The following is an 11,308-nucleotide window of genomic DNA, read 5'->3' as shown; positions in this document are numbered from 1 at the left end:
GTCATACCTGCTCTTTACCTAGCTTGGTCTGGAAACAGCTAACTCCCATTCCATTCATTCCATTGATGGGAACTGGTCTTCTAACCCCACCTAGATGTAAGGAGAGCTTTAAATCCAGTCTTGTGTTGTAATCCCTTCCTCAGACATGAATGAGCATGTCATCTGCGCCAGTTCCCATCCCTCAGGAGATCATCTAACTAGGAGCACTTTCTGACATTTTCTAAGATCCCCTTCCTGTGCCCGGGACTAGCCAGGGCCAGCAGTGCCCCCTAAGCATGATATCCCAGGCCTGGGATAGGTCCTTGGTGGTTCTGACCACTACAAATGCCTTCCTTGAAATGTCTTAGTCCCCTTCCAGGGACCAGTCAAATGGGCAGTGACATCTGAAGAGGGCACCGTGATTCTGGATGGAGACCCAGGTTGGCCCCAGTCCTCATTTCTTGTTTCTGTGCACCCTTCAACGATTTCATTATCACACCCTCACTCTGTATTGTGGGGGCAACCAGATGCCCCAAGAAGCTCCTGGACTCATATCTATGGGTCATGTTGTGTGGCATTTCTTTCACGGCATTGTGCAAGATTGGGTTGTGATAATTGTGTGACATGCTGGCTTGATGTGACTCTCATTTGTGACTGACACAAGATGAGTCCAGGGCCCTGGGCTCATGTCCATCCACCACCAACCATTGGGCTTGAGTTGAATGTGTGAGTCTGTTTATGGGCCCTTGATCATCTCCAGTCTACAGCAGCTGGGCGGGAGGTAGTGGCAGGAGTGCTCATGTGTCCTCCTGTCACCAGGATATCATCCCTTCCGTGAGTCTGTGACATTTGTGAAGAACTTATATGGAGGTGACGGTTGCTTCATTTCTCCATGGGCCCTTCTGATAAATGTTCTCTTTCACTTTCAATCATGTGATGATGTCATGTTCATTCCTTACATAAATGGGACCACTCTTCTTGCTCTAAAGATGGCATACTCAGCTGTCCTCTCTTCTGGTGGTAGTATGTGGAATGCAGGGTGTAGTCAACATGGAGAAAGTTCCCATTCTACGAATGCAGTGATTACATTCTGGGGAGCTCAAGAGAGGACATAGTTGGAAGATGTGCTGTTTTCCATTTACACTACAAAATTCAAAGAACAAATTGACCAGAAAACGACGTATCGTTCACACTTTCCTGCATAGTCTGGGGAAGGCTTGTTATTGTGGTCATCATCCACAAATCATAGTCACCATGTCTGAGAGTCAGTTCAGAGATGGTGGCCTGATGGATCATGGCAGCATCACTGTGAATGGTGTAGCCAGCATTGAGCTGATGACATCAGGGACCTACAAAGCCATGGCATGTGAGTAACAACAGCAATACTTCATTTTCTTCTCAGTGGGAGATGTTGAATTATCCATGCACCATGCCCTGGACAATAAGGAACATGAAGAGGTGGTTCCTGAATGTGAACAGGAAGACATGAAGCCTGAACCCTACACGAACCCCACATGTACTGACAGGACAACAAACACACAGGGAACTCCCTCCTATCTCCCCATTGTCCTAAATCTTAAGCACCAATTTGCTATACTTTGAACAGTGATTCAAAGGGCCATGAAGTTTGTTGTACATGTTTTTCATCAAACTGTTTGTGTAGAGAGGAGTCCAACATCGGCCAGGCTGGGGAGAAGTTCTCCCACATCAGATGTGATCCCCTATTCCCCAACACTCATGTTGGCTGTGCCAGCTTACGTGAAGCTCAGAACAGGGGGAAACCTCCTAGCAGGTCGCCATGTCTCCTGCCCATGGCTCCTGCTTCTTGTGAAACCTCTGTGATCTCCCTTTGAGACATGGAATTTGTTCTCATGGTGGCTCTCCTGTCTGAGGCTCTCTGGAGAGAAGCTCCTTCTGGATCCTTCCAACCCACCCTTCAGGCACAGCCATCTCTGCCCGAGGGGCCTCCCTTGCCTTCTCCTCTATCATTCAGACCTCAGTAGGCCAGCATCGTCAGTAAGTGCACGTGAAAGAAATGACCTTGGTAAGAAAAATAGTGGAGTTTTCATTTTCCCAACCATGTTCCCATTTAGTGAGCGTGTTTAGGACCACTGCTAGCCTTTGAGCATGAATCAAGCCAGTGGCCTTAAAATGTACTAGGAGCGTTTATATTCTTCACTGTGCACTTGCAGTTAGCGAAAGAAAAAAAAAAAGCAGTTTCACTTAAAAATGCCCTTGATAAAGTAGAAAAACAGTTACTAATCTTATGTAAGCTCAAATCTTGAGTCTGTGTCTGGCAGGAACTCTGTGTAAAGCCATCGTTATGTGGTGTGGTACCATTGTTGACTTGTGAGCTAAACAGGTTGGCTTTAATTTTTTCATAGAACTCTATTTTGTTTTCTTGACAGAATGAAGGACAGACCATGGTTATATAGAGCTGGGCATTTAGTAGATATCTTCCTGGAAATGAACAAAGCGAGCCTGTCACTTTAAGGAAAACAACTGATGCTCACCTTTTTCCAATGATAATATCTGAGATTTCCAGCAAAAATCAGAAGTTTGGAAAACTTGGATTCACCACTGTGAGCTTGATGGTTTCCCAAGACTTAGACTCTCCCCATCAGATTGGCAGTGCTACTAATAAAAGTAACATAGGTATCACATGGCAGAAGGGGTCACCATTTGGAAGGTGGGCATAAGTTGGGGCACCAGTGTTTTCCAGGTGCCCCGTGCACAACATTACAACATCATGATGGATCAAAAGACACTTTCAAAGTGAAAGAGAGACCAGCAGATTTTAACATGGCAGAGTGCAATTTTTTTTTTATCACTGTGATTTCAGATCTTTATTGTTACTAACTTTTCCAAAACTCTTCCTGTTGTTGACATTTTCATGTTGTAGCAGAGAAGAATATCCACAATTATCTGAAAGTCTATTTAAATAGCTCTTACTTTTTCAAATGCATATCTGTGTGTATATTCCTTTTAGACTTCAACTAAAACAACATATTGTAACAGATTCAGTGCAAAAGGAGCATATTAAAAGTTTGCAAGACTGTAAAATAGTATAACTCTTCTTTTGTCTCCAAGTTGTTTTTATTTTGGAAAATAGTTATTATTCTTAAAAAAAGATGTTATTTATGTTACCAGGTATGGGGTTTCTTTTATTTTAAAATGAATTAACACATTAATAATTTTTATTCTCAGTTTTAATAGTTCTAATATGATAGATGATGCTGGACATAACATACATAATGCACATAAAAAATACAAACTCTTTGGGGGTCCTCAGTAATTTTGAAGAATATGAAAAGGTCCCATGACAGGAAAAAGCTTGAGATCTACTGTTGGGAGGAAGGAGTGAGCCGTTAAAACCCACAGATCGCTTAGCACAGGTGGTGTGGGAACCTCTTGTCTGCCTCTGCTTGAGGAGGGCAGCCTGTTGCATTCATTTCTGTATCCTCCACATCTGGCATGGCGCCTGGCACATAGAAGGCATCCTGTGACTGTTGAGGTCATGGAGAAATAAGTGGAGAAACATCAGAGAAGATGGGGGCTGAGAAGTCTGGCAGATCATGAAGTCAGGGCTGAATGGGACTCACCAATGAGCGTGTACCTGAAGCCCAGTCCAGCTCCTTGACGTGTTGCTTATGCCCTTGGCTTCTCTCAGGCTGATCCCACTGGCCAGGTTGAGTCATAGATACCCTGGAAAGGACTGTTACAGGATGATGAAACCTCATCTGATGTGCTTTGCTTGGCTCTGTAGCAATGACACAATTCAAAGGGAAATGGGCATCATCTGGCTGCTGCCACCACACTAACCAGGTTCACGCAGGATCTGCATGGACACACGCCTCTGAGTGGAACCCACTTGACAACAGACAGGGCTTGACATTGTGCCAGGGTGACTTATTTAATTGCTTCTGGCCTGAATTTACCTGCATCACGCATGCTCTGTAATGACCACTGTCATGTGCAACAGGTCAAATACATTAATCAAGTTGCCACATAGACAAGCTAAGGACCCCAACAATTCCTGCCACATAGGTGTAGAAAGGCCGCCACCCTGAAAAGGTCTTTCATGGTTTGGCTGGGCCAGAAACTAGCACCCCAGATGATAGAAATTTTCTAATTAGACACAAATGTCTCAATATATTTTAAAATATTAATGCAGAGCCATAAAAACTTTGGTGCATTTGGAATTCGGGCAGTTGTTTGATGGGGCAGCAGCTGAAGTCTGCCCAACGCCCATAGGAACTGTATCATTGAGAAATATGCCGCCAGCTTTCTAGGCCAGAAAGCGGCTGCCAGGTCTGTCCTGTTCCTGCACATTCTTCCAGCCAACTGCCTCCAAATTAGCCTAAGTGTGTGCTTTTTAATGTCCTCCTCACCATGAACTTCCTGCCTTATAATCTTAACATCTTCCCTATGAGGGAGACCTTCAATTTTTCCACCCTTCACCTTGGACTCACTGGGTACTAATAAGCTCCCGGAAATTCTCATGGGGATTGGTTTTCTGCCCAGCCCCTCTGTGATCCCCAAACCCCTCTCTTGGCATGAGCTGGTCCTTTATTGGCCATTGTCTTTTTGTTTGTGGAAGGACCTTTATGGCTTTTGCATGCGCCTCTGGAGAAGGAAATGGCAACCCACTCCAGTATTCTTGCCTGGAGAAACCGATGGTCGGAGGAGCTTGGTAGGCTACAGTCCATGGGGTCGCAAAGAGTCGGACACGACTGAGCGACTTCACTTCACTTCACTTCACTTCTGTAGTTAACCTGGAGAAGGCAATGGCAACCCACTCCAGTGTTCTTGCCTGGAGAATCCCAGGGACGGGGGAGCCTGGTGGGCTGCTGTCTCTGGGGTCGCACAGAGTCGGACATGACTGAAGCGACTTGGCAGCAGCAGCAGCTGTAGTAAACCAGGCCAGGGTGGAAAGGACCAGAGACTCAGGTGTGCTGGTTTTGGCTCTTGGGACTTGTGGGGGAGGGATAGAGCAACCCTGAGCTTCCCACACCTCATATAGAACTTCCTCCCAGGGAGATTTGGGGCCCTGCAAGGCCAGTGGCTTATGATATCATTTGATATTTAAATGGGACATGATAGCCTGTTTGTGGGTGGTCTTTTTGGGAAGCTTAGCTTTCTCTTTCAAAAAATAGGGTAACTTCTGAGAAAGGAAGTATTAACTAGACAGAGGAAACAGTGGGAGATTTTCAGGTAAGAGTCTCTTTCAGCACATCAACTCTGGGCAAGGCCTTGTGCTAACTGCCAGGAAGAAGGAGATGGGGGACATAAAAGTGCTGCATTTGCCAGGCAGAGATGGAGGGCTGGGCATTTCGGGTCAGGAGAATAGTGTGGTCAAAGAAGGTATTTTCTTTGGAAAGTGGAAAGTGGTTGGGTATGGGTGGAGTGGAGTGCGTGTCTGAGGGGCAGCTGGGGGAGGTGGGTGATGAGAGCTGAAATCAATGGAAGACTCAGCTGGAATATTTCGTTCTAAGCTGTGTGGACCCACATGCACTGCCTTCCCTTCTGGTACCATGGCTGGACCATTGGTGCTCCTGTCCAGCACACAGCCCTCACTTTTCCGGTCTATCCCCTCTCCTACCATCCTCAATGCCTACTTTAGCAGCACTGACAACAGCATTAGAGAAGCCAGCTGAGATTGTCCTCTGCCTATCTTTGTCACCTGAACAGAATCTCCATGACCTTCACTTTGTCATTTTGTTTTGGTTGTTTAACAATGTTGTGTTAGTTTTAGGTATACAGCAAAGCGATTCAGTCATATATATATATATATATATACATACACACACATGCATCTGCTCTTTTTCAAATTATTTTCCCATTTAGGTTATTACAGAATATTGAGCAGCATTCCTGTGCTATATTAGGGCCTTGTTGGTTATCTAAATATAGCAGTGTGTGTATGTCAATTGCAAACTCCCAATTTATCCCTGCCCCAACTTATCCTCTGGTAGCCATGTTAGTTTTCTACATCCATGACTCTACTTCTGTTTTATATATAAGTTCATTTGTACCCTTTTAAAAAAATTCTACATATAAACAATATAATAGGATATTTGTCTTTCTGTGTCTGAGTTACTTCACTCAGTATGGCTATCCCTAGGTCTATCCACGTTGCTGCAAATGACATTATTTTTTTTCATTTTCATGACTGAGTAGTATTCCATTGTATATATATACACCACATCTTCTTTATCCATTCATCTGTCAATGAGCACTTAGGTGGCTTCCATATCTTGGCTATTGTGAATAGTGCTGCTATGACATTGGGATGCATGTGTGTTTTGGATTAGAGTTTTCTCTAGATATATGCCCAAGAGTGGGATTGTTGGGTCATATGGTAGTTCTATATTTAGTTTTTTAAGGAACATTCACTCTGTTCTCCACAGTCACCATTCATTTTGTCTTTTTGTTTGCAGTGATCTATTCTCAACACCTAGATAACTCAAAGTGCTAAGAAAGCACTCAACCAATGATTTCTGAGTGAAGTTAATAACTGTTCAACAAAAGCCACTGTCAAACACTTTTGAGAATTTGAGGGTTAACCATAGATCATCCCTTTCCCCTGGTAGCTCAGCTGGTAAAGAATCCACCTGCAATGCAGGAGACCCTGGTTTGATTCCTGGGTTGGAAAAATTCCCTAGAGAAAGGATAGGTTACCCACTCCAGTATTTTGGGGCTTCCCTGGTGACTCAGACAGTAAAGAATTCACCTGCAATGTGGGAGACCTGGCTTTAGTCCCTGAGTTGGGAAGATCTCCTGGAGAAGGGCATGGCAACCCACTCCAGTGTTCTTGCCTGCAGAATCCCCATGGACAGAGAAGTCTGGCGGGCTACAGTCCATACGGTCACAAAGAGTTGGCCATGACTGAACGACTAAGCACTTCCCTTTTCCAGGGAATTTGAAGAGCCTTTAATATGCTAACATGCAAGTGAGATATGATGGTGGCTTGAACCAGAGTGGAGACAGTGGACGTGGAGACAGGAAGTGGTATTGGAGGTAGAGTTCATAGGACTTATTGATGAATTAGACATCAGTGTTTATGGAAAGGGGAAAATGCAAGATAACATGTGTGTGCATGTGTGCATATGTGTGTGTCTGTGCATCTGTGAGTTCCTGAGTTGATTGCTGGTCTATTCACTGAAGCTCTAAAGGAGCTGTTAATTGGTTGGACAAAATAGGGAGGAAACAGCTGGAGAACAAGGCAAGGGCCAGGTTCTCCAGGCTTTGTCAAGTCATGCTGAGGCTTCTGGACTTTATCTTGGACTGATGGGGAGTCTGTGAAGGATTTGAAGTGGGGAATGGTATAATCAGATTTGCATGTTAGAAAGATGCTTCTGTTGTAGTTCTGCAAATCACAGCCTCTGCATTGTGCCACGACCACTCTATTGGGAGAGAAAATGTAACTGTGATACAGTGCTGGTGTGAGCCTGGACCATTGGGGAGTTTGGGTATTGAACTCATGAGGGGTCCAATCATTCAGGGGGACTGGGGTTCAGTTGTACTAGTGGCTGGGTGGAGGGGTGAGGCTGGCAAGATGTGCACACATCTTCCAGCTGCAGACGTCAGAGCTGGGTGAGCACTTAAGATGCATCCATTCCAACCCCTTTCATCTGTCGACAGGAAAACTGAAGTTCAGAAACCATGCATAGTTGGACCATACAACTGCACAAGGGGAAGAGGGCAACCCGGCAAGAAGGAAGATGGAGTGTCCAGAGATTTGCTTTAGACCTCTCACTGCTCTGAACTCCCTGGGCCTCAGTTTCCCTATCTGAGCAATGAGAGGCTTGGGCTGGGATTCAAATGCAGCATGTGGTCCTTGGCTCCTCATCTAGGTTCACCTTCCCCAGTCCCCACTTGTCACCCTGTCCATGATGATGGGCAAGGGTGACGTTTCCAGGACAACAGGTTCAGACCGTCTCCTTCAGGATCCCATGGACCACCAGGAGCATCCAAGAAAAGCGGGCAGATCCAAGCCCTGGGAATGCAATGAGGTGGAAAAAATAAGTCCTACCTGCTCCAAAATTTACACCTGAGCAAAAAGAAAATTTTATCCAAACAGCAAAGCTGCTAGGCTGCAAGTTTAATAAGCTATTAAACAGCACCATCTGAAACCTGCAATCAAAGCAAAAATACTGTAAAATAAATCAAGAGAGATAAGAAAAGATTTCACATTGTTAAAAGTTTATGCTATTTCTGACTTCCCGAAATGTTACCATTAACCTGGGAGTTAATCAGAGTTTTTCATTTACCCATTATTCAGAGCCATAATGATCACTTTAACAGGGTAAATAAAAAGATCTAAAGAAGCAATAAACGTGAGTGTCACAAGTGGCAATCATCTACCTTGCCACGCTTCTGCAGTACAAAGCGTTGCACAGCTGGAAACAAATGATTCCTCGGAACACTGTAAATAACCTCCAAGCCCACTCCTAATTAAAGTGAAGCCCCACTTTCTCATGGGCATTGAATCTATGAACCAATTAAGGAAATATCATTTCTTTCCTGAAAGGGCTGTTTCCCTCCTTCCCTTCCTCCCTCCCTCTCTCTTTCTGCACCCCCCACCCCCTGCTCTTTATCTCCTCTCTCACTTGCTCTTTCTCTCTCTAAAGACTTTCCACCAAAGAGCTGGCCCCCTGATGTTCCCATACTGCAGTAATGAGACATCCCTGCTTTAAGCAAATTTTGCACCTGTAACCTGCAGAAATATAGCCGTAGCATTTGAAAAATTACCTCCATGCTGCACAGTGCCATGAAAATTTATCTTTGAGATGATTTTATTGCATGGTTACCCTAGGCAATTAAATCAATAAATCTTAACTGTCAGGAAGGTTGGCCCCATGCCAGAAATAAATGAAATGCGTGAAATCAGTAAATAAAAGGTTCCTGACAACTCATTCCAGAAATTATTTAGCAGTTGGGGTGGTGGTGGGGGTGGTGGCTTCTGTCTCACTCCCCAGCCTTTATTGACATGCTTTCTGAGAAATGATTATGCTAACAAACAACAATGGCTCCACTACAAAGAAGTCAGAGTTTGCCAGGCCATATATTATAGGCCCTGAAAGGTAGGAAGGAAATACAGCCACATGGGTGGAGGTGGTGGGCCAGGCCCTGGGTAGATTGGGGACAGGTCCAGGGAGCAGCTGCTTCCTGGTGCCCTAGGGAGGCCCTAGCCCTGTCTCTCCACCTCGGCTGCTATAGCCTCATCCCACTGGCCTTTGCCCTGATGGGAGATGCCCTCTCTGCAGGGGCTCAACTTGCTTGGCCTGACTTGTCACCCTGTACTACCTGTGGTCTGCTAGCAATCTGTTAATCTAAGCAGGTTTACCCTTGTGGGTAAGGTTTGTCTGCTGGTCCCAGAACCAATTCCAAACCCAATCCCACATGTGAGTGTAGTGGTGGTGTGGGGGAGAGGAAGTCTCTGTTAATGATCATATACTTAGAAGTGATTTCTCCTGTGTTATACCCTTTAAATTGGTTCAGTACTGGGAGACATCTTTTTGACCATCCCCCCTTTTTCCAGATGAGAAAACTGAGACTTGGAAAGGTTAAGTGATGTGTTCAAGATGACTTGGCAAGCAGCAGAGGGGTGATTCAGACCCATGTCAACCTCATGACTCTGAATCATGACACCTCTGCTGTACATAAGAGCAGGTCTCATGGACCTAAGTTGCTGAGAATGGAAGCCAGTATCTGGACACTCCCATTCTTGCCTCAGCTTCCAGGCTTTTTTCTCATCACAATTTCCCTCCCCTGGTGATAGAAGCACCCAATGAAAGGTCCTTCGGGGGTGCCCTCACAGAGGAGACAAGTGCTAAATGGCACTGTTGTGTGGGCTGTGAAGCTGATGGGCATGTTTGGGGGCATCTAAGAGCCTGAGCAGAGCCCGTGGCAAGTCCTACAATAGTCCTACCCAGTCCTCTGTCTCACAGTTGACCACTAGTTCCCACAGTGGGCTAGGGAGGCAGAAGCTGGGCCTTGGGGAGCATTCTTGAGGAAGAGAATGGACTCAGGAGGATTGCATTGAGCTGGGAATGAGGTGGGTGCTTCCCCAAGGGATGAGGGCTAAGCCCGTGGAACAGAAAGCCCACAGGACCCATACAGGAGACAGCGTTGCAAGGACACAGCTCCAGAGGGGATGCAGAGCCCAAGGGAAGGGACAGAAGTGTGCAGGAACTTGAGACGGAGACTTGGAGGAATAGGGCCTGGCCCCTTGGTGAGTCTATCTGGGGAGCATAGCTCAGCTCTTCTGGGAGGGCCTGGGAAGTAGAGGCCAGGAAGGCAAGTTGCCCCTGATGAGTTCCCAGGCCAAGAAACCTCCAATTATCCTAGGGCAGCTGCAGCTGTAGTCAAAAGGAAAGACCACTTGGGCTGCATGCCTCCCATGGAGACCCTGAGGCCCCTCTGGGAGTTGCAAGGTGCTAGAAGCCAGTCTACTACATTGTCATTATGCAGACCCTGGAAGAGAAGGTGGCATCTGATGTGGATATTTTTCCTCTGCTTTCGGGCTGGTTCTCCTCTTTGAGCTTCAGCTAATGTGAATCTCTTTTTATAATTCTTGATGGCAAGTTCCCAGGGCAGATCATTACCCATCAGCACATCATGAGAACCAAGGTGGTTATTTTCAAATTAATGGTTTGAAGCAAAACAGGAACATTGTTTTTGAACCAGGGGCTGAGAGATGGCAAAGGTACAGTGTCTAATAACTAAGTGCAAACTCTGCAATGACAGCCACAGGATTTCTAAATAATAATAATTTGCATTTGATAGCACTTTTCTTCCAACTAATGAGCTTAACACAATTAATCCATTAATTTGTTATGCTCCTGTAAGTAGCACAGAAGTAAGGCTTGGTTGAATAGTGTTCTGCTTGGAGAAACTAAGGCAGAGAGAAAAGGCCTACATGGATGGCAGGGTCCGAATTCCAGGAGCTCCAGGTCCACTGCTCCAGAGGTCGTGGGGAGGGCGAAGAGTTCACTGAGCAGGAGGTGGTCTTCTGGGGCTGAAGAGACTCATGGCGAGAGGGAGGCTAAGACAGCCCCTCCAGGCCCCCACCTGCAGTGTATATGCCCTGTGTAAGCTCCCTTGAGTGCTCAAGTGAGTGCTAAGTCATTTCAGTCATGTGATCCCATGGACTGTAGCCCACCAGGCTCCTCTCCCCATGGGATTCTCCAGGCAAGAATGATTGAACCCACGTCTCTTATGTCTCCTGCATTGGCAGGTGGTTTTTTACCACTAGCACCACCCTTGGGGGTGGGCCCAAATCAAAAACCTCTGGGGCTGGAACCCAGGAATTGGTAAGCCATCC

This window comes from Dama dama, chromosome X (genome assembly GCF_033118175.1).
Source record: "Dama dama isolate Ldn47 chromosome X, ASM3311817v1, whole genome shotgun sequence".
Lineage (NCBI taxonomy): Eukaryota > Metazoa > Chordata > Mammalia > Artiodactyla > Cervidae > Dama > Dama dama.
This window is presented reverse-complemented; position numbering follows the sequence as displayed.